The sequence below is a fragment of the Pongo pygmaeus genome, chromosome 9 (genome assembly GCF_028885625.2).
Source record: "Pongo pygmaeus isolate AG05252 chromosome 9, NHGRI_mPonPyg2-v2.0_pri, whole genome shotgun sequence".
NCBI lineage: Eukaryota > Metazoa > Chordata > Mammalia > Primates > Hominidae > Pongo > Pongo pygmaeus.
Window position 1 is genome coordinate 15,702,940 of NC_072382.2, and position 22,347 is coordinate 15,725,286.

Consider the following 22,347-nt stretch of genomic DNA (forward strand, 5'->3'; position numbering starts at 1 on the left):
ATTTTTTGCATTTTTAGTAGAGACGGAGTTTCGTCATGTTGCCAGGCTGGTCTCGAACTCCTGACCTCAAGTGATCTGCCCGCCTTTGGCCTCCCAAAGTGCTGGGATTACAGGCGTGAGCCACCGCACCAGGCAAATTGTATAATTTTTTATGCTACCCTAGACTATCCTATTTCATTAAAACAAAGCATGTCCACACCTACTAAAATGAAATCACACTCCTTGGAATGTCAGGATCTGCAGTTTGAAAAACATTGACTTTGGAACGGTTTCTCAAAGTGTTATAACACAGGTCGCCAGCCTCAGAATAATGGATGAGACAGGGAAGGGAAGGGAAGGGTGAGCTGGCTAAAAATGTAGATTCCTAGTATCTAGGACAGAACTATTTTATCTTTTGCAGATGGTGCCTAGGATTTTGCATTGTTATTAAACTGCTAGGTGATGTAGTGGATTCAATGCCATAGCAGAAGTTTCCAACTCTGATCTGTGGGGCCCTAGAGGACTGCACCAGACGTACCTCGGGGAAATATTTACAGAGCTGCTCCTCTTGATCTGTGTAAGAGTTCACGTGTCCACTTCTAAGAAACAGATCTGAGGGTTTAGAGGGAGAAAACAAATCTGATATATGGGTTCTGACATTTTGTCTCCAGAAATAAAAATTTCTCCGCCTTCCCCCTTCCCGCCTCCTTTTTTTTTTTTTTTTTGAGACGTAATCTCCCTCTTTCGCCCAGGCTGGAGTGCAGTGACGCAATCTCGGCTCACTGTAACCTCCGCCTCCCGGGTTCAAGCGATTCTTCTGCCACAGCCTCCCGAGTAGCTGAGACTACAGGAGCCCGCAACCACCTCCGGCTAATTTTTTTTTTTGTATTCTTAGTAGAGACCGGGTTTCACCGGTTCCTGAACTTCCGCCAAACGGAAAAACACAGAAAAGAAATAGCTCCCGCTAGTGGTGAAGAAACATTACAAAAACATTTTACTTGGGAGACGCTGCGTCTCTTTAAATCCAGAGAAGATTGTCTAGAAGTTCGTTTTCCTTTCAGTGTGGGAAATGTTGAACAATTTAGCAAAAATTTAAATGACCCTGTATTAGAATATGCAAATTAAACATTTTTTATCAAGCAACAATTGCTTAATAACAGTCGCAATTTTATCAATTCTCATTACCTTGAAGAAGGAACACATTTTTTATGGGGAGTAGATTTTTATGAATAGTACTCATTTCCAAAGTAGCATAGTCTGAGGCCGGGAGCGGTGGCTCCCGCCTGTAATCCCAGAGCTTTGGGAGGCCGAGGCGGGCGGATCAACTGAGGTCAGGAGTTCGAGACCAGCCTGGCCAACATGGCGAAACATCATCGCTACTAAAAATACAAAAATTAGCCAGGCGTGGTGGCGCATGCCTGTAATCCCAGCTACTCAGGAGGCTGAGGTGGGAGAGAATCGCTTCAACCCGGGAGGTGGAGGTTGCAGTGAGCCGAGATCGCGCCATTGCACTCCAACAGAGCCAGACTCTGTCTCAAAAAAAAAAAAAAAGCACCATAGTCTTAGGAAACACAGAGTGTGTGTGTGTATCCTGGGATGATGCCAAAGTAACAAGTGTACATACGTGTGTATGTATTTTAGAATTAAATATATGCTATATATTTTTCTCATATTAAGTAGTTATACACATGCATATACACAGGACACGCATAGTATATATATATATAAAACACATATTAAATATATATATATAATATGTGTATGAAACTGAATAGTCATTTGTGAATTCTCAATTCATTATTTGCCTCTAAAAAGTAAAGCCTAAGTGTTAGGATAAACTCAGGAAGGGAAGTTTAATTTTTTTTTTTGAGACGGTGTCTTGCTTTGTCGCCCAGGCTGGAGTGCAGTGGCACAATCTCCGCTCACTGCAACCTCCGCCTTCCGGGTTCAAGTGATTCTCATGCGTCAGCCTCCCGAGTGGCTGGGACTACAGGTGCCTGCCACGACGCCCGGATAATTTTTTGGATTTTTAGCAGAGAGGAGGTTTCACCGTGTTAGCCAGGATGATCTCCATCTCCTGACCTCGTGATCTGCCGGCCTCGGCCTCCCAAAGTGCTGGGATTACAGGTGTGAGCCACCACGCTGGGCCAGGAGTTTAATTTTTATGAAAAGCATGATTATTTTTTGAGATGAGGTCTCACTGTATTGCCCAGGCTGGTCTCAAACTCCTGGGTGATTTGCCCACCTCGGCTTCCAAAAGTGCTGGGATTACAGGGATGAGCCACTGCCCCCAACCTGAAAGGCATTTTTAACAATAAAAATCATTCACAAGAAAGAAAATATTTGCTACTGTTGATAACATAAGGATTGATAAAACTGCGATTGTTATTAAGCAATTGTTGCTTGATAAAATTTTTTTAATTTGCATACTGTTGATAACATAATGGATATGGCTGAACATGTTTCTGTACTCTGGTTCAAAGGGAAGTTTGAATGGTACCTGAAGTTTGCTCAGTGGGTAATTAGAAAATTCAAGAATGAAGTCAGATGTGAATGAATGGTTTAATTTTAGGCAGAAATAAAGCACTCAAAAGAAGCAAATCCATATTTTTTTCTTCTTTTTTTCCTTTTTATTTTTTGTGAGACGGAGTTTCACTCTGTCACACAGGCTGGAGTGCAGTGGGGCAATCTTGGCTCACTGCAGCCTCTGCCTCCTGGGCTCAAGTGATTCTCGTGCCTCAGCTTCTGAGTAGTTGAGACTACAGGTGCCTGCCATGATGCCCAGTTAATTTATGTATTTTTGGTAGAGATGGGGTTTCACCATGTTGACCCGGCTGGTATTGAACTCCTGACCTCAAGTGATCCACCTGCCTGGGCCTACAGGCTGGGATTACAGGCGTGAACCACTGCGCCCAGTCTTGGAAATACAGATTCTTAAAAAGATATTCTTTGGCCAGGTGTGGTGGCTCATGCCTGTAATCCCAGCACTTTGGGAGGTGGATCGCTTGGGACCAGCCTGGGCAACATGGTGAAACACCATTTCTACAGAAAAATATAAAAATTAGCTGTGGTGCTGGGGTGCCTGTATTCCCAGCTACTTAGGAGATTGAGGTGGGAGGATGGCTTGAGTCCAGGAGGTGGAGATTGCAGCAAGCTGTGATTGTGCCACTGCACTCCAGCTTGGGTGACAGAGCAAGACCCTGCCTCAAACTAATAATATAATATTAATAATAAAATAAAAAATAAAGACTTACTCTAATAAGACACCCATGTGTCCAGGATGATACATAAGCAAGTGTGAATTTTGTCAGCAGTGTCTGCCTTGCTTTGACTAGGCCACTGTGCTGAAGCATTCCATCCTCTGTAATTGGGACCCTCAGGCTACCTTTGACACTCTGGGCTTGGATTTGTTCCCCTCAGGTCCACCCACTGAAGCTTTTCTGTTCTACATCTCCTTTACCCTGGATGACCCCTGGGGCCTTTCACAAGTCACCTAGACCATGTGAAGTTAACCCCTTGAGAGGCATTACTGAGAACAGACTTAGGCATGCCCCCGCCCCTCCAACCCCTCCATCACGGCTACCATGTTTCTCAGGTTGCTATGACTGGAACTATATGATTTGTGAAGCTGTGGCATTGTATGTAACATGGCTTCTGTGAACTGTGTGTAATTTATCAAGTATCTCAAGAGCAGGAATTTCAGGCCAGCACTACCAGAGACACAGTGGGCAGTGTTACGCCTGGTTGGGATGGGCCATGCTTTAAGGCAAGTTTTCCTCGCTTGTGTTTCCTCCTGAATCACACTGAGCAAATGGTTCTTTACTTCTCTTACGTGGTTCCAGCCACAGGTACATCAGGATTGCCTGGGAGGGAAGACTGGGATGTTACAGGTCAGTCAGCATTTCCAGTCTAAATTTTAGTTTGTTATCAATTTCAACTATTTGCTTCACAAAGAACTAGGTTTCCAGGAGACCAGTTGGAATTTAGTCTTGTTTTCTATTCCCTTAGGTTAAAGAGGAGGTGCTAAAGAACAGGATAGAAAGAGGAATGAGGAGGAATTTGAAAGGGGCTGCTTTGTGATCCTCTAGCTAATCAGTCCCTGGATGATGAAAAGAGTTTTCTTAAGCCTTTGCATCTTGTGGACCTGTGAACTAGGCATATTCTATTTTTTTTTTTTTTTTTTTGGAGACAGAGTTTTGCTGTGTTGCCCAGGCTGGAGTGCAGTGGCATGATCTTGGCTCACTGCAACCTCTGCCTCTTGGGTTCAAGCAATTCTCCTGCCTCAGCCTCCCAAGTAGCTGGGATTACAGGCACCTGCCACCATGCCTGGCTAATTTTTATATTTTAGTAGAGGTGGGGTTTCACCATGTTGGCCAGGTTGGTCTCGAACTCTTGACCTCAGGTGATCTGCCCGCCTCGGCCTCCCAAAGTGCTGGGATTACAGGCATGAGCCACCGTGCCCAGCTGAATTAGGCATGTTCTAGAGATGCAGGCAGGATAGGGTTTCTTATTCCCTCAAGGGCTGGCCAGGAATGAATGGCTGTAAAATGACATTGAAATTCTTAGAGAGATCTGAAGCCCTGCAATATGTACTATTTGGTCAGGTGAAAAGGACAACCAAGTGCCTTTCATGACACTACAATAGAGGAGACATTTTTATAAATGAGCTTGTTTCAGACTGCATCAAACCCTGCATGAAGCAGCAGCAGTAGTTAAACATGCACTTAAATGAAGGTCAGATATGACAGATCTAGCTGTGCCTCTGCCGTTAATTAGCCAGAATTTTTTTTTTTTTTTGGGATGGGGTCTTGCTCTGTCACCCAGGCAAGAGTGGTGCAGTGGCACGATCTTGGCTCACTGCAGTCTTCACCTCCTAGGCCCAAGCTATTCTCCCACCTCAGCCTCTCAAGTAGCCGGGACTACAGGCACAGCCACCATGCCTGGCTAATTTAAGACACTTTTTTTTTTTTTTTTTTGTAGAGACGACCTCTCACTATGTTGCCCAAGCAGGTCTCAAACTCCTGGACTCAAGTGATCCTCCTGCCTTGGCCTCCCAAAGTGCTGGGATTATAGGCATCAACCACTGTGCTGGGCGATCTTTGATAAAATATGAAACTTCTCAGCTTTGGCAAGGGGAATTCAGAGGCTTCCTTAGAAAAACGGAACTTGAATCATCTAAGGTTAGCAATAGAAAACCAATATTTTTCATAGGGAGAGGTTGCTGGATTTTATAGCCTTGACTCCTGGTCCCTGGAAGTGATTTTACTAATGATTGCCTGGGCAACACATGGTACAGCCATAGCTCAAGAATTGAGAGATAATTTCCTCTCAGGCTCCATTTCCTCACCTGTAAAATGAGGTGTTTGGGTGATAGAAGCTTTAAAGTTCCTTTAGGAGCTGACAATTTAGAGATCTGAAACTCTAAGCTGCCGACAACCTCACTGTGAGAAAACCCTAAAGCGATGATGGACCCAGGAAAGCCTTATCAGAGGACTCTGCTGTAGGACAAAGACAAAACTTTGGCCTCTAGATGGCCTATTGATTGGAGCCTTCTATTGTGTTATGAGGAAATACTTTTCAGTTCTGATTTTCCAATCTGGACTTCATAGCATCTATCCCTTTCCAGAAGGTCCCAGTCTTTTCTTCCGCCTCCTCAAGGCTGACTTCATCTCCTGGTTCCTCAGGGTGTAGACCATGGGGTTCAGGACAGGGATAATGACTGTAAAGGTGATGGAGACAGCTCTGTCCATGGGGAGGCCAGTGAAGGGCCGGGCATAGACATAGATGCGGGGCACGAAATGCAGGATCACCACAGTGATGTGGGAGGTGCAGGTGGAGATGGCTTTCCTCCTGCCTTCCTCAGGGTGAGACCTCAGCATCATCAAGATGACCATGTAGGATATGAGGAGAAAGATGAACCACAGCATAGAGATCAAGCCATTATTGGAAATCATTAAGACCTCAAGAGCAAAGGTGTGGGTGCAGGCAAGTTTGAGGACCTGGGGGACATCACAGCAGAAACCATCAACCATATGAGGTCCACAGAAGGGAGTGGGAGCAACAGAGAAACCTGCCTGATGGAGTAGACAAACTCCCCACCCAGGAAGCCATGATGAAGCCTGTGCATCGCCCGCTACTCTTGATGGTCACACAGTGCAGGGGCTTGAAGATGGCCATGTATTGGTCAAACGCCATCACAAAGAGAGAAAAAACGTCTGTCTCACCAAGGAGGTGGAAGAAAAACATCTGTCATGCAACCATTGAAGGAGATGGTCTTTCTGCTTGAAAGGTCTACTAGCACCTTCGGAACAGTGACGGAGGAGAAGCAGATGTCCAACACAGAGAGATTGCAGAGCAGGAAGTACGTGGGGGTGTGAAGGCGAGACTCACAGGGCACCACGACCATGATGAGGAGGTTTCCCAGCACAGTTGCTGAGTACACAAAAAATAAGAAAAGAAATATCAAGCTCAGCTCTCGGGACTGGGTCAGTCCTTGAAAAAAGAGATTCCTTCACCCTGGTGTAATTTCCTTGCTCAATGGGATCATGTTTCTTCTTGTTCTTCAACCACCTGGGGAGAGAGAGTTTTGTTATAGAAGGCCTATCATTCAAAACAAAAGAAATGTGAGTTGTATGCTTCGGGGTATTTTTTTTTTTTTTTTTTGAGACGGAGTCTCCCTCTGTTGCCCAGGCTGGAGTGCAGTGGTGCGATCTCAGCTCACTGCAAGCTCTGCCTCCCGGGTTCATACCATCCTCCTGCCTCAGCCTCCCGAGTAGCTGGGACTACAGGTGACCGCCACCACACCCAGCTAATTTTTTGTGTTTTTAGTAGAGACAGGGTTTCACCATGTTAGCCAGGATGGTCTCGATCTCCTGACCTCGTGATCCGCCCATTCGGCCTCCCAAAGTGCTGGGATTACAGGCGTGAGCCACTGCCCCCGGCCACTTTGGGGTTATTTTAAGGGTTTGTTTCCCTTTTAAACATAGATGCCTACACTTCAGGGCACTGTCTCCAGTGGATGGTGTTTCTTGAGTTTTCTCAGAGCACACCGAAGAGTGGGCTTCCCACAGTATAATTAATTGAAGCATATATATATCAGTGTACTCATATAATTCTTATTAAAACTTACTTTCCAAAATGTTACATATTCTATGTTCCTCTTGAAAATTTACTGAATTCTGGCCGGTGCAGTGGCTCACGCCTGTAATCCCAGCACTTTGGGAGGCCAAGGCAAGTGGATCGCTTGAGGCCAGGAGTTTGAGACCACCCTGACCAACATGGTGAAATCCCGACTCTACTAAAAATTAGCTGGGTGTAGCGGTGCGCGTCTGTGGTCCCAGCTACCTGGGAGGGACGGAGTGAGCCCCTGGAGGTTGAGGTTGCAGTTAGCTGAGATTGCACCACTGCACTCCAGCCTGGGTGACAGAGCGATACCCTGTCTCAAAAAAAAAAAAAAAAAAAAAAGGCTGGGTGCAGTGGCTCACGCCTGTAATCCCAGCACTTTGGGAGGCTGAGGCGGGCGGATCACGAGGTCAGGAAATCGAGACCATCTTGGCTAACACAGTGAAGTCCCGTCTCTACTAAAAGTACAAAAAAAATTAGCCGAGCGTGGTGCCAGGCGCCTGTACTGCACTCCAGCCTGGGCGACAGTGCAAGACTCCATCTCAAAAAAAAAAAAAAAAAAAGAAGAAGAAAAAAGATATCAATATTGATTCAATTGTTAACAAATGAGGGATAACTGTGGTGTTGGAGGGGTGAGGAGGTATATGGGAACCCTACAGTTTCAGTTTAATTTTTCTGTGAATCTAAAACTGCTTTAAGAAATAAAAGCCAGCCGGGCACGGTGGCTCACGCTTGTAATCCCAGCACTTTGGGAGGCCGAGGCGGGCAGATCACCAGGTCAGGAGATCGAGACCATTCTGGCTAACACTGCGAAAACCCGTCTCTACTAAAAATGCAAAATAAATTAGCTGGGCGGGGTGGCGGGCGCCTGTAGTCCCAGCTACTCGGGAGGCTGAGGCAGGAGAATGGCGTGAACCCGGGAGGCGGAGCTTGCAGTGAGCCGAGATTGCGCCACTGCACTCTAGCCTGGGCAACAGAGCGAGACTCCGTCTCAAAAAAAAAAAAAAAAGAAATAAAAGCTGTGCTTGGTGGCTCCTGCCTGTAATCTCAGCACTTTGGGAGGCCGAGGTGGGTAGATTTTCTGAGTTCAGGAGTTCCAGACCAGCCTGGGCAACATGATGAAACCCCGTCTCTACTAAAATACAAAAAATTAGCTGGGTGTGGTGGTGCGCACCTGTAGTTCCAGCTACTCGGGAGGCTGAAGCACAAGAATTGCTTGCACCTGGGAGGTGGAGGTTGCACTGAGCCGAGATTGTGCCGCTGCCCTCCAGCCTGGGCGATAGAGTGAGACCATAGTCTCAAAAAAAAAAAAAAAGATATTAACTTTTAAAAAGTAGATAAGTCAAATGATAAAACAGAGTACAAAGTAAAGAGACACTCTTTTTAACTTTTATTGCCAAACATCACTTCTTGTAAATCCTAATTCAACTCCTCCCGCTTTCCACTCTGTTTTAAAAAGAACATTTAAAATAAATACCACTTTGGGTGCTGACAGGCTTCTGGATGTCTTTTGTGTTTTGCAGACTGCTTAAAATGAAATTGCCCCTTGCCTTGTTAAGGTATAACTTACATACTGTAAACTGCACATATTTAAAGGGTACAACTTGATGAGTTTTCACACACACACTTACACACACACACACACCTGTGAAACTGACACCACACACCTGTGAAACTGATACATTAGGAGATAATGAGTATCTCCGTTATCCCCCAAACCTCATGCTCCTGAGAACTGCAGAACTCTCGGCATATAGCTCCGTCCAAACCCCTGAACTAGACCAAACTCTCCCATGGCTTCTAGCAGCATAAGGCTGTGTCCTTAGAATGACCCCAGCCCCCCATTAAATGCCTGCCTGAGTAAGCTCAATACTGCCAGGAGAATTTACGGTTTGTTTTACCCAAACCCTGATGATAGGCCCCTGACCTCCCTTGCTTAGAGCATTTACAAAAAATGGCTTATGATTGTGAACATGTATCTCTTAGAACTCAGAAATGTCTTTCTTAAGGACCTGGGAGCCATTCCTTTGAAATGTAATTATCAAAAAGGATGAAGCCTCTGTCTTCCAGTCTCTGTGGGAGAGTGGAATCCTAACTTTGATGATTGCCAGCTAGCAGACACAGCTGGCCTCATCGCATTGACACTGACGAACTGTTTGCAATTTTTCACTTCTCTGACTCTATTGAGACCTCACACTCGCCCATTCTTCATTCATTTTCCCTGTAAAATGCTCGAATCACCTCTGCACGAATCACAATGGAGCCCAGCTCACTCCCCCACTGTCAGTAGTTACTGAATAAAATCTGTTTTTGCCGCTTTAACTAATGTCCCACTGTGTGTATCTTTGATGTGCCTTTGTACACTTTCCCTCCATGTTCTGCCCATACTGAGGCCAATGTCTGGTCCTACTGCTAACCACTGAGCTCTCTGGATTTCACGGTACTTTACCTCTCATTGTTTCATCAGAGCACAACTTCTACTCAGCTAATTTACCTCCTATGATCTTCCCTTTGAAGTTCAAGCAACACAAAACCAATTTTCTAGGCTGACTCCCAATTAACTATCAATCCATCAATAACTCAGCGAATGTCATCATTTTCAAACATTTTTAGTTTTTAAAAGGCCAGGTATTTTCTTCAGAGTAAATATTTAAAAGTATTAAGAAAAATCAGAACACAAGATAATGCATACAAGTCATTTTTTTGTTTTGTTTTGTTTTTTTGCTTTTGTGTTGAACTATAATCAGAAGTAATAGGGTATAGAGAAAAGACACCATCTTGGAAGTCATGAGCTTTGGATGCCAACCTTGCTACCTTCATAGAGCAATGGTAGAAGATTTATTTTTTCTAACTCCTTCCTCAGCCTTCCCAAGCGGTGGGATTACAGGCATGAGCCACTGTGCCCAATCTTGAGAAAGATTTTTAACAAAGTGTGGAAAGAAGGGAGGTCTTTGTTAGCCTGGAGTTAGCTATAACATTCAAAGAATTAGAAATTCCCAAATTTAAGGAAGGAGCAAGCAGGTTGAAATAGTCAGTTTTTTGCACCTTAAATCACAGCGGAGGGCTCCTATCCCCAGGGACTTCTGTTAGAAGGAAGCAACCTGTTAGTGCCCCTGAGGCTCAAGGGCCTCTTCTTGCCATTCCAGGATCGAGTGGAAAACTCCATCTCACCTGTGCAGATGCCATTTTGAATGTAAATCTGGTTTGTTTGTTAAAGAGATTACTTGGCAACAATATATTCACAGGTCAGGTTTGTCTAGAAATAAAACCTTAGTTTTGAATGTGGTTTATGCAGCACTTCACTGGTACCTGTATTATGAAATTCTAAAAAGATGAAATCTATGACAGACCTATATTAGTACATTTGACTTAGGCCCAGGGGTTCCAGTTCTGAGGAGGACTTGGTCTGGCTGGAGGATGAAAATTGGATTTCTCATGAGGCTAACAGAGCTTAAGCCTTGTAGCCCCTTATTTGTGGAGCCCAAGGCCCTGGGAAGCGCCCTAGCAATATGCTCACATGGTCACATGTTTTTGTAGAGCTTGCAATAGTAAAATATTATAACCACAATGAGCTAGGGCTCCTGTTTCTACTCTGAACTCCCTTCCATCACAACTCTTATTTTGGTGGCTTTAGAGAGGTCACAGGCATTTTGGGGATCTAGTTAAGGTGAGGTTGAGTTAGGATACACTTATTTTGGATCTAGCAGCATGCATTTATGTGATTTGCAGTCACTTCCGTGTATTAACATCAAGATTTTCATAGGTCAGTAAATGATAGAAGTAGGATTAAAATTGAGCTTGACATTCACATGCTTAACAAGTAATCAATAAGCCTTGGGTACCTTTGCTTAAAGGTATGCTAATGTCTTCCGAGTCAACTTCGAGCATTTGACTCCAGTTCCTACCTTCCTACCTGGCTCCAACACTTTCCTTTCCTTTCTTGGTTTTTCTTTTTTCTGTTTTGGTTACTGCCCTGACCATACAGTGCTGTTCCTCCAAATAGAAGTTTGCTGGACCATATCTGTGCTCATGCTCTTCCTCGGCCCCAGATGCCCTCAACTAATTATATTTATGCTGGTCCTTATTCCATTTTTATTACTTTAAATTGAAATACTAGCAACAGGCCAGGTGCAGTGGCTCAGACCTGTAACCCTAGCATTTTGGGAGGCCGAGGTGGGCGAATCACTTGAGTCAGGAGTTTGAGACCAGCCTGGCCAACATGGTGAAGCCTCGTCTGTACTAAAAATCTAAAAATACAAAAATTAGCCGGGTATGGTGGCAGGCGCCTGTAATCCCAGCTTCTTGGGAGCCTGAGGCAAGAGAATCGCTTGATTCCGAGAGGCAGAGGTTACAGAGAGCCAAGATCATGCCACTGCACTCCAGCCTTGGTGACAGAGCGAAACTCCGTTTAAAATAACAACAAGGCCGGGCGCGGTGGCTCATGCCTGTAATCCTAGCACTGTGGGAGGCTGAGGTGGGTGGATCACGAGGTCAGGAGATCAAGACCACCCTGGCCAACAGAATGAAACCCTGTCTCTACTAACAAAATACAAAAATTAGCCAGGCGTCGTGGTGCATGACTGTAGTCCCGGCTGAGGCAGGAGAATCACTTGAACCCGGGAGGTGGAGGTTGCAGTGAGCCGAGATTACGCCACTGCACTCCATCCTGGGCAACAGAGCGAGACTCCATATCAAAACAAACAAACAAGCAAAACAACAACAAAATGCAATACCAGCATCAATGAAGGTAAAATAAAACTGAAAACAAGAAAGATACTGATGACTAAGGGGTTGATGAGTATCATCAATTCATGGAGTGTTTAAGATTATTCAATGCTCTGGCTGGGCTCGGTGGCTCACGCCTGTAATCCCAGCACTTTGGGAGGCCACGGCAGGCAGATTGCTTGTGGCCAGGAGTTCGAGACTAGCCTGCCCAACCTGGCAAAACTCTCTCTCTACTAGAAAAGCACAAAAATTAGCCAGGCGTGGTGGCACATGCCTGTAATCCCAGCTACTCAGGAGGCTGAGGCAGGAGAGTTTGAACTTGGGAGGCAGAGGTTTCAGTGAGCTGAGATCGTGTCACTGCATTCCAGCTTGGGCAACAGAGTGAGACTGTCTGAAAAAAAAAAAAGCCTTAAAGTAAGTGATCAAAGGTGTTAACAGATCTCTTAGAAATAAATTAATGTTGGAGATTTCTATATTGTTTATACACATATATGTGTGTGTGTATATATCCCATTGTTTGAATATATAACAGTCTCTATATTATTCCACATCAATAACCATGTGCAATCAGAAAAAAATAGTAAAAATACCTAACAAGCGGATTTCTTTTTCTTTGTCTCTTCAGCTGAGGGTTGGCAGTTAAGGGCTATCTAGTCTACATCTGACTCTAGAACATATTCATTCTGCAGTATCCAAACTGCTACAGATATATACAAAAATCTAGATTATTTGCATGACTCCAACTGTGCTTCTCATACGTCACATAGGCAGGTTTATAAGCTGTTATTGAAAAGACCAACATGTGTGATAAAAAAAGAAACAATTCAAGGATCAGAGTTAAACTCAGATCCAGAGCATATTTAAGAACCAAGGGGTGTGTGAGTTATCATACTTAGGGCCATCCAAATGCAGGTGGGGAAGGGGAGAAGGCAAATCTGAATTGAGCTATTTTTTCTGGGTTCTTTACTTGCTGCAGCTCATTTAGCTCTGACAGCAATACTTTGAGGTAAATCCTTTGTTTTACAGATAAGGAAACTGAGGCTAGGAAAAGATAAGTTATTTGAGCAAGGGTATACAGCTAGTAAGTGGTGGACCCATGTGGATTGGGATGATTCAGAATTCCGTGTGGGTTTGACTGGAGATCTGCAGAAGAGCTGAACAGAGGCTCCTAGAGTTCCTGCAACCTCTGCCTGTGTTAGGTGCTTGGAGGCTGAGGCAGGAGAGTTGTTTGAACCTGGGAGGCAGAGGTTTCAGTGAGCTGAGATCGTGTCACTGCATTCCAGCTTGGGCAACAGAGTGAGACTGTCTGGAAAAAATAAAAGCCTTAAAGTAAGTGATCAAAGGTGTTAACAGATCGCTTAGAAATAAATTAATGTTGGAGATTTCCATATTGTTTATACACATATGTGTGTGTATATATCCCATTGTTTGAATATATAACAATCTCTATATTATTCCATATTATTTGAATATATAGGTATATTAATATACCTATATATTCAATCACATCAATAACCATGTACAATTCAATGTCCAAGGGCATTGAATTGGGTAAGGAAAAATTGAAAATGAGAAGTGTTTGATGTTCCTTGGGCTCCACACATGGAAAATTAAGAAATTGGGAAGCAGATAAAACTTGCATGGTTGGGCCAGGTGCAGTGGGCTCACACCTGTAATCCCAGCACTTTGGGGGACCGAGGTGGACAGATCACTTGAGGTCAGGAGCTCAAGACCAGCCTGGCCAACATAGCGAAACCTTGTCTCTACTAGAAACACAAAAATTAGCCGCGTTTGGAGGTGCGCGCCTGTAATCCCAGCTACTTGGCAGGCGGAGGCGGGAGAATCTCTTGAGCCCCGAGGTAGAGGTTGCAGTGAGCCAAGATCATGGCACTGTATGCCAGTATGGACGACAGGGCGAGACTCTGTCTCAAAAAAAACAAAACAAAACCAAACCCAACCAAACAACAACAACAACAACGACAAACACTTGCATGGTGGGATGTGTGTGGTTCAGTAACTTCAGGTGAAAGAAAAATATGAGGCGGATCTAAAAATATTCTATCATTGCTTTCTGTCTTAAAAATGGGACGAGTGGAATCCATTCATTATGTGAGATTCTGTAAAGAAGTGAAAGTGATCAAATCACCAATTCAACTGAAAAATGCCAAAATGATGCTCTTCCATGCATAACATTTATGCACAACTAAAGATAAAAGATAGAGGGTGAAAGGATCAGTGGGAAGCCCTGTGAATGCATGTGTCTGTTTGCAACAGGAAAGAAGAAAACAGAGAAGTATAGTTTATGAGTTTTCTCTTGTTTTTGTTTTTGGCAAGAACAAACTGAGGACCCCCCCCGCCCCACAGTTTGTTCCTTAGAAATATGCCTAGGTAAATCCATTCTACTAAAACAGGGAATTTTATGGCATCTCCAACCTGGAGAATCCCTCGACTCTATTGTCCACAAAGCATATATTGCTCCCTTTCTCTTAACAAGTTGACATTTCTATGTACTTCAAGTCACCTTCCTAATATTGGACAACTAATTATTCTGCTCTGCACCACTACAATTTTTAGCTTTAATGTATGTCATTCTACATCTATCAAGAGCATCATTAGCATTCAATACATTTCTAAATAATCTACAGTAATACTTCAAAATTGGCTGTGCATGGGTACGCCTGCATAGATAAACATCTAGACATACAAGCACACACCACAAAGCTCTAACTTAACACAATGTTCTCATTTAAAGTCCCCACCTCTAATCCCTACCCAAGAAGCAGAACTGGCCATTTGTTCTGACCTTAGGAGTCATTACTTGTCAAGGACTATTTTCCTTTAAGGCAGACCTGCATCTGAGAGTTGGTTGGTTCAGTGTCTTCTCCCCTGCAGGCTCCAAGAATCGCTTCTGCATGGCTCCACCACACTGCCCTGCAGTGGGCCTGCCATGAGTACCAGTCCATTAGTCTCAGAGCCAAGGAAATGATCACCAAAGGGAATATATTTTTGGATGTGGCTTTTGAAGTTGAGCGGCCAGACTTTCCTATTGAGATGAAGTTCCATTGGGAGTTATTAAGAAGTCAGACATATATACTGGTAGGTGTGTGCAACACACATATTTTGCTTTTGGAATTCTCCCAATGTAGGGGATGAGATGGATCCTTACAGACTGTGCTTAGAGCCCCAAGCTTTGCCTAAAGAGGTCATAGGGGACTAAACGGGAGTCTATCTTCTTAAGAGGTGGGAACTTAGGAAAAATGAATAGAACTCCTAGTATTGTGTGTTTTATCCCATCCTCTTTTTTTTTCTAGGCAGATGATTTGCTTGTTGTCCCTTTTTTTTTTTTTTAAATTTGGAGATAGAGTCTCACTCTGTCTCCCAGGCTAGAGTGCAGTGGTACGAACTCAGCCCACTGCAACCTGCGCCTCCCAGGTTCAAGCAATTCTCCTGCCTCAGCCTCCCGAGTAGCTGGGATTACAGGCATGCACCACCGTGCTGGGCTACTTTTTGTATTTTAGTAGAGACGGGGTTTCACCATGTTGGTCAGGCTGGTCTCAAACTCCTGACCTCAAGTGATCTGCACACCTCGGCCTCCCAAAGTGCTGGGATTACAAGTGTGAGCCACCGCACTGGCCTGCTTGTTGTCCTTTTAATGTAGATAATCAGAGGATCATAAAGTCTAGGAAACGCATTTTCTTCCTTGTTTTCCACCAAACTTCTCATGTGAAGAGAGGAAATATACAGACATATGATGTGTTGGTACTACTCATTCACCAAATATTTAATTGTGATATATTTTTTGAATACCCATCATCTTCCAGGCCTGAGGATTCGGAGGTCCTAAAAGCAAATAATTTCATTTTTTTCCCCTCAAAAACTCTTGATCTCAGCTCACCCCCAATGTAATTTTTGAGAACTCATCTCTGAAAACTGAGAATAGCCTCCAGCAACAGCCACTAAGGAACTGAAGCCCTCAGTTCAACAACTCATAATTCTGCCCCACAGTTGTATGCGTGAGTTTGGAAATGGATCCTTCTCTAGCTGAATCTTGAGATGAGACTGTGGCTCCTAGCTGACACCTTGATGGTAGCCTGTGAGAGACCCTGAAGCCCACAACTTAGCTAAGTTGTATCAAATTCATGATCTACAGAAACTGTGACATAAAAAGTATGTTGGTTTTTTTTTTTGTTTTAAACCACAAACTTTTGGGGTAGTATGTTATGCAGCCATAGATTCCTAATATAACACTGAATGAATAATCTGTTTTATTGAGCAGGAGCTATGTTGAAAACATTTTCTTTCAGACTTGAGAAACAAGCAATGCAAAAACAACAACAAAACTCTGTAGACTTCTCCAGAGTAGCACTTTGTGATGGAATTTTGTGGATGCTTACATGTGGGTCCTGTGGTTCTGACTATACTAGCATCTTAGAAACTAAGCCAAAGCAATCTGAATCTTCTTTGAATTTCTTAAAGAAGACCCAAATGTCAGCATCACTCCTAAACCAGGATAACTCCTATGTCAGTTTGAATATATAGATGTATTTATTTGCTTATGAAAAAGTACTGCAGAAATTTAAAAGAAGCCTTCCTTATATAGAAAAAACATAAAAGATGCCAGGACTGTTTACATGATCTATGTAGGTTAAGCTAGAATCAGTTTAATATTTAATAGTTTCCTAAGACAAGGCCTTTATCTGAAGCAAAATATAGATTAATCCAAGTAATTATTTGATGTTACATTAAAAGAGAAGTATATTTATCAGAAGTATATAACATCAAATAATTACTTGGATTAATCTGTATTTTGTATCAGGTAGAGGCATCTTGACGATGCTGAGATCACCAGTGGCATGATCTCAGCTCACTGCAACCTCCACCTCCTGGGTTCAAGTGATTATCCTGCCTCAGCCTCCCAAGTAGCCGGGACTACAGGCACCTGTCACAACACCAGGCTAATTTTTGTATTTTTAGTAGAGGCGAGGTTTCACCATGTTGGCCAGGCTGGTCTTGAACTCCTGACCTCAGGTGTTCCATCCACCTTGGCCTCTCAAAGTGCTGGGATTATAGGTGTGAGCCACTGCACCTGGCCCAATTGCTTTTCTTCACTCTATCAGATTGTTTTGCATGTTTTTTTGATACCTTGTCTCTCACCATAGATTTATCTCACTTGGGTATGTTGCACACCTGTAATTTCAAATGTCTAAAACTGATCTGATCATTATTATCCAGAGCTGAACCCTTCCTTTCCTGTAGCTGGCTCTGTCACTCTCCTTGTCCAAAGGATTCAGTATCTCTGAATTACTCTGACACTCTCTCTACTTCTCCAATTAGTCCAAAGCAGCTGCATGGGCAGCTTTTGCTGGGTTGCTGTCATTTGTGAGATCCTACACTCAGGAACATAAACTAAGATTGTGCGGATTTTTGTTCACTTAAAATTATTCCCAGTCACAAAGGTCTTGTTTTCGGTAAAATCAACAGGGAGTTAGGAAAAAAGGTATCATTGCAAAAAGTACTAGACGATGAGGGGAACAATGATACTGGAACAAGGATGGAGCCAGGCAGGAAGTGTTGATTCGATAGCTGCAGCTGGATCCAGCTGAAAACTAATTTATGTCTATATTAGCATTTTCATACTTGGGGAAAGATATCCAATATTGGAAAATAATTCAGAACATTTTTGAGTGGTAGAAATAGAACACAGGAAATGTCAATCAGCAAAGAAGATAACATTGATTTCATTTTTGTTTAACTTTTATTTAAGGTTCAGTGGGTGCATGTGTAGGCTTGTCACATGAGTAAATTGTGTGTTGCTGGGGTTTGGTGTACAAATGATTTTGTCACCCAGGTAGTGACTAGAAGGGCAGGGTTCCATGAGCTAGAACATTAGGGTAGAGTACCCAAAGAAGATTGGCCAAGAAGACAATCTTGGTAGTGAGCATAGTACCTAATAGGTAGTTTTTTGACCTCACACTCTTCCCACCCTCCTCCCCTCAAGTAGGCCTCAGTGTCTATTATTCCCATCTTTGTGTCCATGTGCAAATCAATGGTTAGCTCTCACCTATAAGTGAGAACACGTGGTATTTGATTTTTTGTTCTTGCATTAATTTGCTTAGGATCATGGCCTCCAGCTGCATCCACGTTGCTGTAAAGGACACGAATTCATTTTTAAAAATGTCTGCATAGTACTCCAGGGTGTATAATGTATCACATTTTCTTCATCCAGTCCACCATTGATGGGCACCTAGGCTGATTCCTTGTCTTTGCTACTGTGAACATACAGGTGCTTGTGTCTTTTTGGTAGAATAATTTATTTTCTCTTGGGTATATACCCAGCAATGGAATTGCTGTGTCAAATGGTAGTTTTGGAGACCATTCATTGCTAAAGGAGCTTCTGCATTGATAAAACTTGTTTACATCAAGCCCATGAAAAGTTTGGGAATAAGTGCGTTGCTTTCTATGAGGATTGTCTTCTGGCCAATCTTCTTGGGGCACTCTACCCTAATGTTCTATCTCATGGAACCCTGCCCTTCTAGTCTACTGTCATCCTAATCCCAGGGTTTACCTTGATCATTTCTCTCTTCCTTTAAGTTAAGAAAAAATTTCCCCCCATCTCCTTCATTTCGGTTTGGCTCTCTGTGTGTTCTAAGGGTCTAGTTGTCTTTCAGCAAACTTTTTCTTTTTTTTTTTGAGACAGGGTCTCACTCTTTTGCCCAGGCGGGAGTGCAGTGGGGCATTCATGGCTTGCTGCACCCTTGACTTCCCCAGGCTCAAGTGATCCTCCCAGCTCAGTCTCCTGAGTAGCTAGGACTACAGGCGTGTGCCACCATGCTCTGCTAATTTTTATATTTTTTGTAGAGATGGAGTTTTGCCATGTTGCCCAGGCTGGTCTGAAACTCCTGAGCTCAAGCAATCCACTCTCCCTGGCCTCCCAAGGTGCTGGGATTACAGGCATAAGCCACCGCAGCCAGCCCCATAGCAAACATTTTTATGTATTAAGAGAATCCTTTTAGAGACAAAGTCTTAATCTTTGTAATGTAACCCAATTGTGATTTCTTAGCAGTGAATCTTACATGTGGAAGAGATCACTAGAGTTCGTTCTTCATATTTTGTTCTTTCTGGGAGCAGAGTTTGATTTCATTCTCCAGGCTCCCTTGCAGTTAGGTGAGGCTATGTGACCAAGGGCTGACCAACGAATGTGGTCATAAGTAGTTCACACCACTTCTAGGACTGTCCCATAAAGACACACCCCTCCCTTCCCCATAATTCTTAATTCTCTCTCCCTTTCTCTATCTGCCGGATGCATGAACAGGATTATGAGGATCTAGAGACTATGGAGCACAAGACAGCATGAACATGTCCAGGTGAGGTGTCTCATGCCTGTAAATCTAGCATTTTGGGAGGCTGAGGTAGAGGGATCATTTGAGCCCCAGAGTTTGAACCAGCCTGGGCAACTTAGTGAGACCTCATCTCTATGAAAAAAAAACAAAAAACAAAATTAGCCAGACATGGTGGTGCATGTCTGTAGTCCCAGCTACTCAAGAGGCTGAGGCAGGAGAATCGCTTATTCTTAATTCTCTCTCCCTTTCTCTATCTGCTGGATCATGGACAGGATTCTGAGGATCTAGAGAATGTGAAGCCCAAGATGGAAGAAGCCTGCATTTCTGAATGACAGTGTGGCACTGTGCCCTCTTTCTGCAGACCAGCATTGGCCTGTGACATCAACAAGAAGTAAACTTTTGTTGTGGCTAACTACTTAGACCGTGGACATTTTTGTTGCAATGGTTGGCCTACTCTGATTGATAAATGTGTGCTGGCTGCTATGGCTTGAGCTTTATCATAGTGGGGAACACAGTATGGTGAAGTCAATAGATCTTAGCAGACTATCAGCTGGATTCTCAGATAAATCTTCTCCTAGCACTATCCCTGTCTCTTTCACAGCAGAGACTGGCAAATTCTCAGGTTCACTAATTAAACTATCATGCTTTTTATACCCTTTCTTTACCTTCTAATAGATTGAGTGACACAGGTGAAGGAGTCGTGAGATCCCTGTGTACAGAAACAATGGGAAGTTTGATCTGGCTAATCCCGCTATATAATGGGGAGTCAGTTGCTTCCCATGCGAGAGCGTGGCATCTGCCTTTGCTCATTTTTTTCTCAAAATCAAAGGAGCTGTCCACAGCCTCAACAGTGATTCTTCTTCTTCTTCTTCTTCTTTTTTTTTTTTTTGAGATGGAGTCTCGTTCTGTCGCCCAGGCTGGAGTGCAGTGGCACAGTCTTGGCTCACTGCAACCTCTGCCTCCCAGGTTCAAGCAATTCTCCTGCCTCAGCCTCCCAAGTAGCTGGGATTACAGGTGCTCACCACCACACCTGGCTAATTTTTGTATTTTTAGTAGAAACGGGGTTTCACCATGTTAGTCAAGCTGGCCTCGATCTCCTAACCTCGTGATCCACCCGCCTCGGCATCCCAAAGTTCTGGGATTACAGGCGTGAGCCACTGCGCCCGGCAACAGTGATTCTTCTTTATGAACACTCTCACTAACAGCATTATTTCCTTCTACTAGGAGGAAATTATGTCCTTGAAGTGAATTGGGGATCCTCTCTCAACAGAAATCACGGGCTTGCATTGTTCAGGTGGTCATAAATGGAGTTATTCTTCCCAACTTTTCTTTTAAAGGTCCAGTACCAGTATTCACCCCAAGAGTGTATTAAGCCATGGCTGCACTGAGTTCACTGTTACACAAATGTGGCATAATCTCGCCTCATTTTCTTCCTTTGCACATGCTGGTTTCTTTTTGTCTTTTCTTTTCTATTTTTTTTTTTTTACAGTGTCTTGATCTGTCACTCAGGCTGGAGTGCAGTGAAGTGAACATGGCTCGCTGCAGTCTCAACCTTTCCTGCCTCAGTCTCTCAAGTAGCTGGGACTACAGGCATGCACCCTCATGTCTGGTTAATTTTTATTTATTTATTATTTATTTATTAATTATATATAATAATTATTTATAATATACAATATTTATATTATAATTATTATATTGTAATAAAAATATAATATATAATTATTTATATTATAATTATTACATTATAATAAAATATATAATTATATAATATATAATATATAATTATTTATAATATATAATTATATATTAATTACATATAATAAATTATTTATTTATTAATTATATAAATATAATTACTATTTATAAATAAATATTAATTACATAAATATAATTACTATTTATAAATAGTAATTATATAAATATAATTAATTTATTTATAAGTAAATATTAATTATTTATTAATTATTATTGTTATTTTTGGACAGAGTCTTGCTCTGTCGCCCAGACTGGAGTGCAGTGGTGTGATCTCGGCTCACTGCAAGCTCCGCCTCCCGGGTTCATGCCATTCTCCTGCCTCAGCCTCCCCAGTAGCTGGGACTACAGGCACCCACCACCACTCCTGGCTAATTTTGTTTTTGTATTTTTAGTAGAGAGGGGCTTTCACCATGTTAGCCAGGATGGTCTCGATCTCCTGACCTTGTGATCCACCCACCTTGGCCTCCCAAAGTGCTGGGATTACAGGCATCAGCCACTGCGCCAGGCCTATTATCATGATTTTTTGTAGAGATGAGGTTTCACTAAGTTGCCCAGGCTGGTCTTGAACTCTTGGGCTCAAGTGATCCCTCCACCTCAGCCTCCCAAAGTGCTAGGATTACAGGCATAAGACACCTCATGTGGGCATGTACATGTTGTTTTCTTTGCTTGGATTGTTCTTTTCTGATCCTTTTCCCCTTGAAAATGTCTACAGGCTGTTAAATGTCTTTGGAAACTCTCAAGTAATTGTGGCTACAGTTTCCCTAGCACTTTGTTTATTTATTTTTTATTTATTTTTATTTTTTTGAGATGGAGTTTCGCTCTTGTTGCTCAGGCTGGAGTGCAATGGCACGATCTCAGCTTACTGCAACCTCTGCCTGCCGGGTTCAAGTGATTCTCCTGCCTCAGCCTTCCGAATAGCTGGGATTACAGGCATGTGCCACCATGCCTGGCCTATTTTTCTTTGTATTTTTAGTAGAGACTGAGTTTCTCCATGTTGGTCAGGCTGGTCTTGAACTCCCAACCTCAGGTCATCTGCCTGCCTCGGCCTCCCAAAGTGCTGGGATTACAGGTGTGAGCCACCACGCCTGGCCTGTTTATATTTTTTAAAAAGTATTTTGGGTTATGCCTCCAGGAAGGTGACTACATATAATCTTTTTGCAGCAATCTGAATCCCAGTACTTCAGGCATATAGTGTATGCTCTATAAAAATTTGTGGAATGAATAAGTGAGTAGGGAAAGACATGAGCGGATTTTGTCTTAAAGCAGTATCATCCACGTGGTCCCCAGCATATACTACTGAATAACTTCTTTTAGGACTCGATGGTGGCCATAGGTATCTCTTTATTTTGGGCATGAACATGCTCTTTTCCCATTTTGAGAAAGTGAAATTTAATGTCTATCTTTAAATATGGGTACTATCTTACCC

The 22,347-nt window shown here is 43.1% G+C and overlaps 1 pseudogene; it reads right to left on the bottom strand.

The window, feature by feature from the left end:
- Positions 1-5,591: 5,591 nt before the first annotated feature.
- Positions 5,592-14,740, bottom strand: LOC129008580 (olfactory receptor 4D9-like; annotated as a pseudogene).
- Between the last annotated feature and the right edge of the window lie 7,607 nt (positions 14,741-22,347).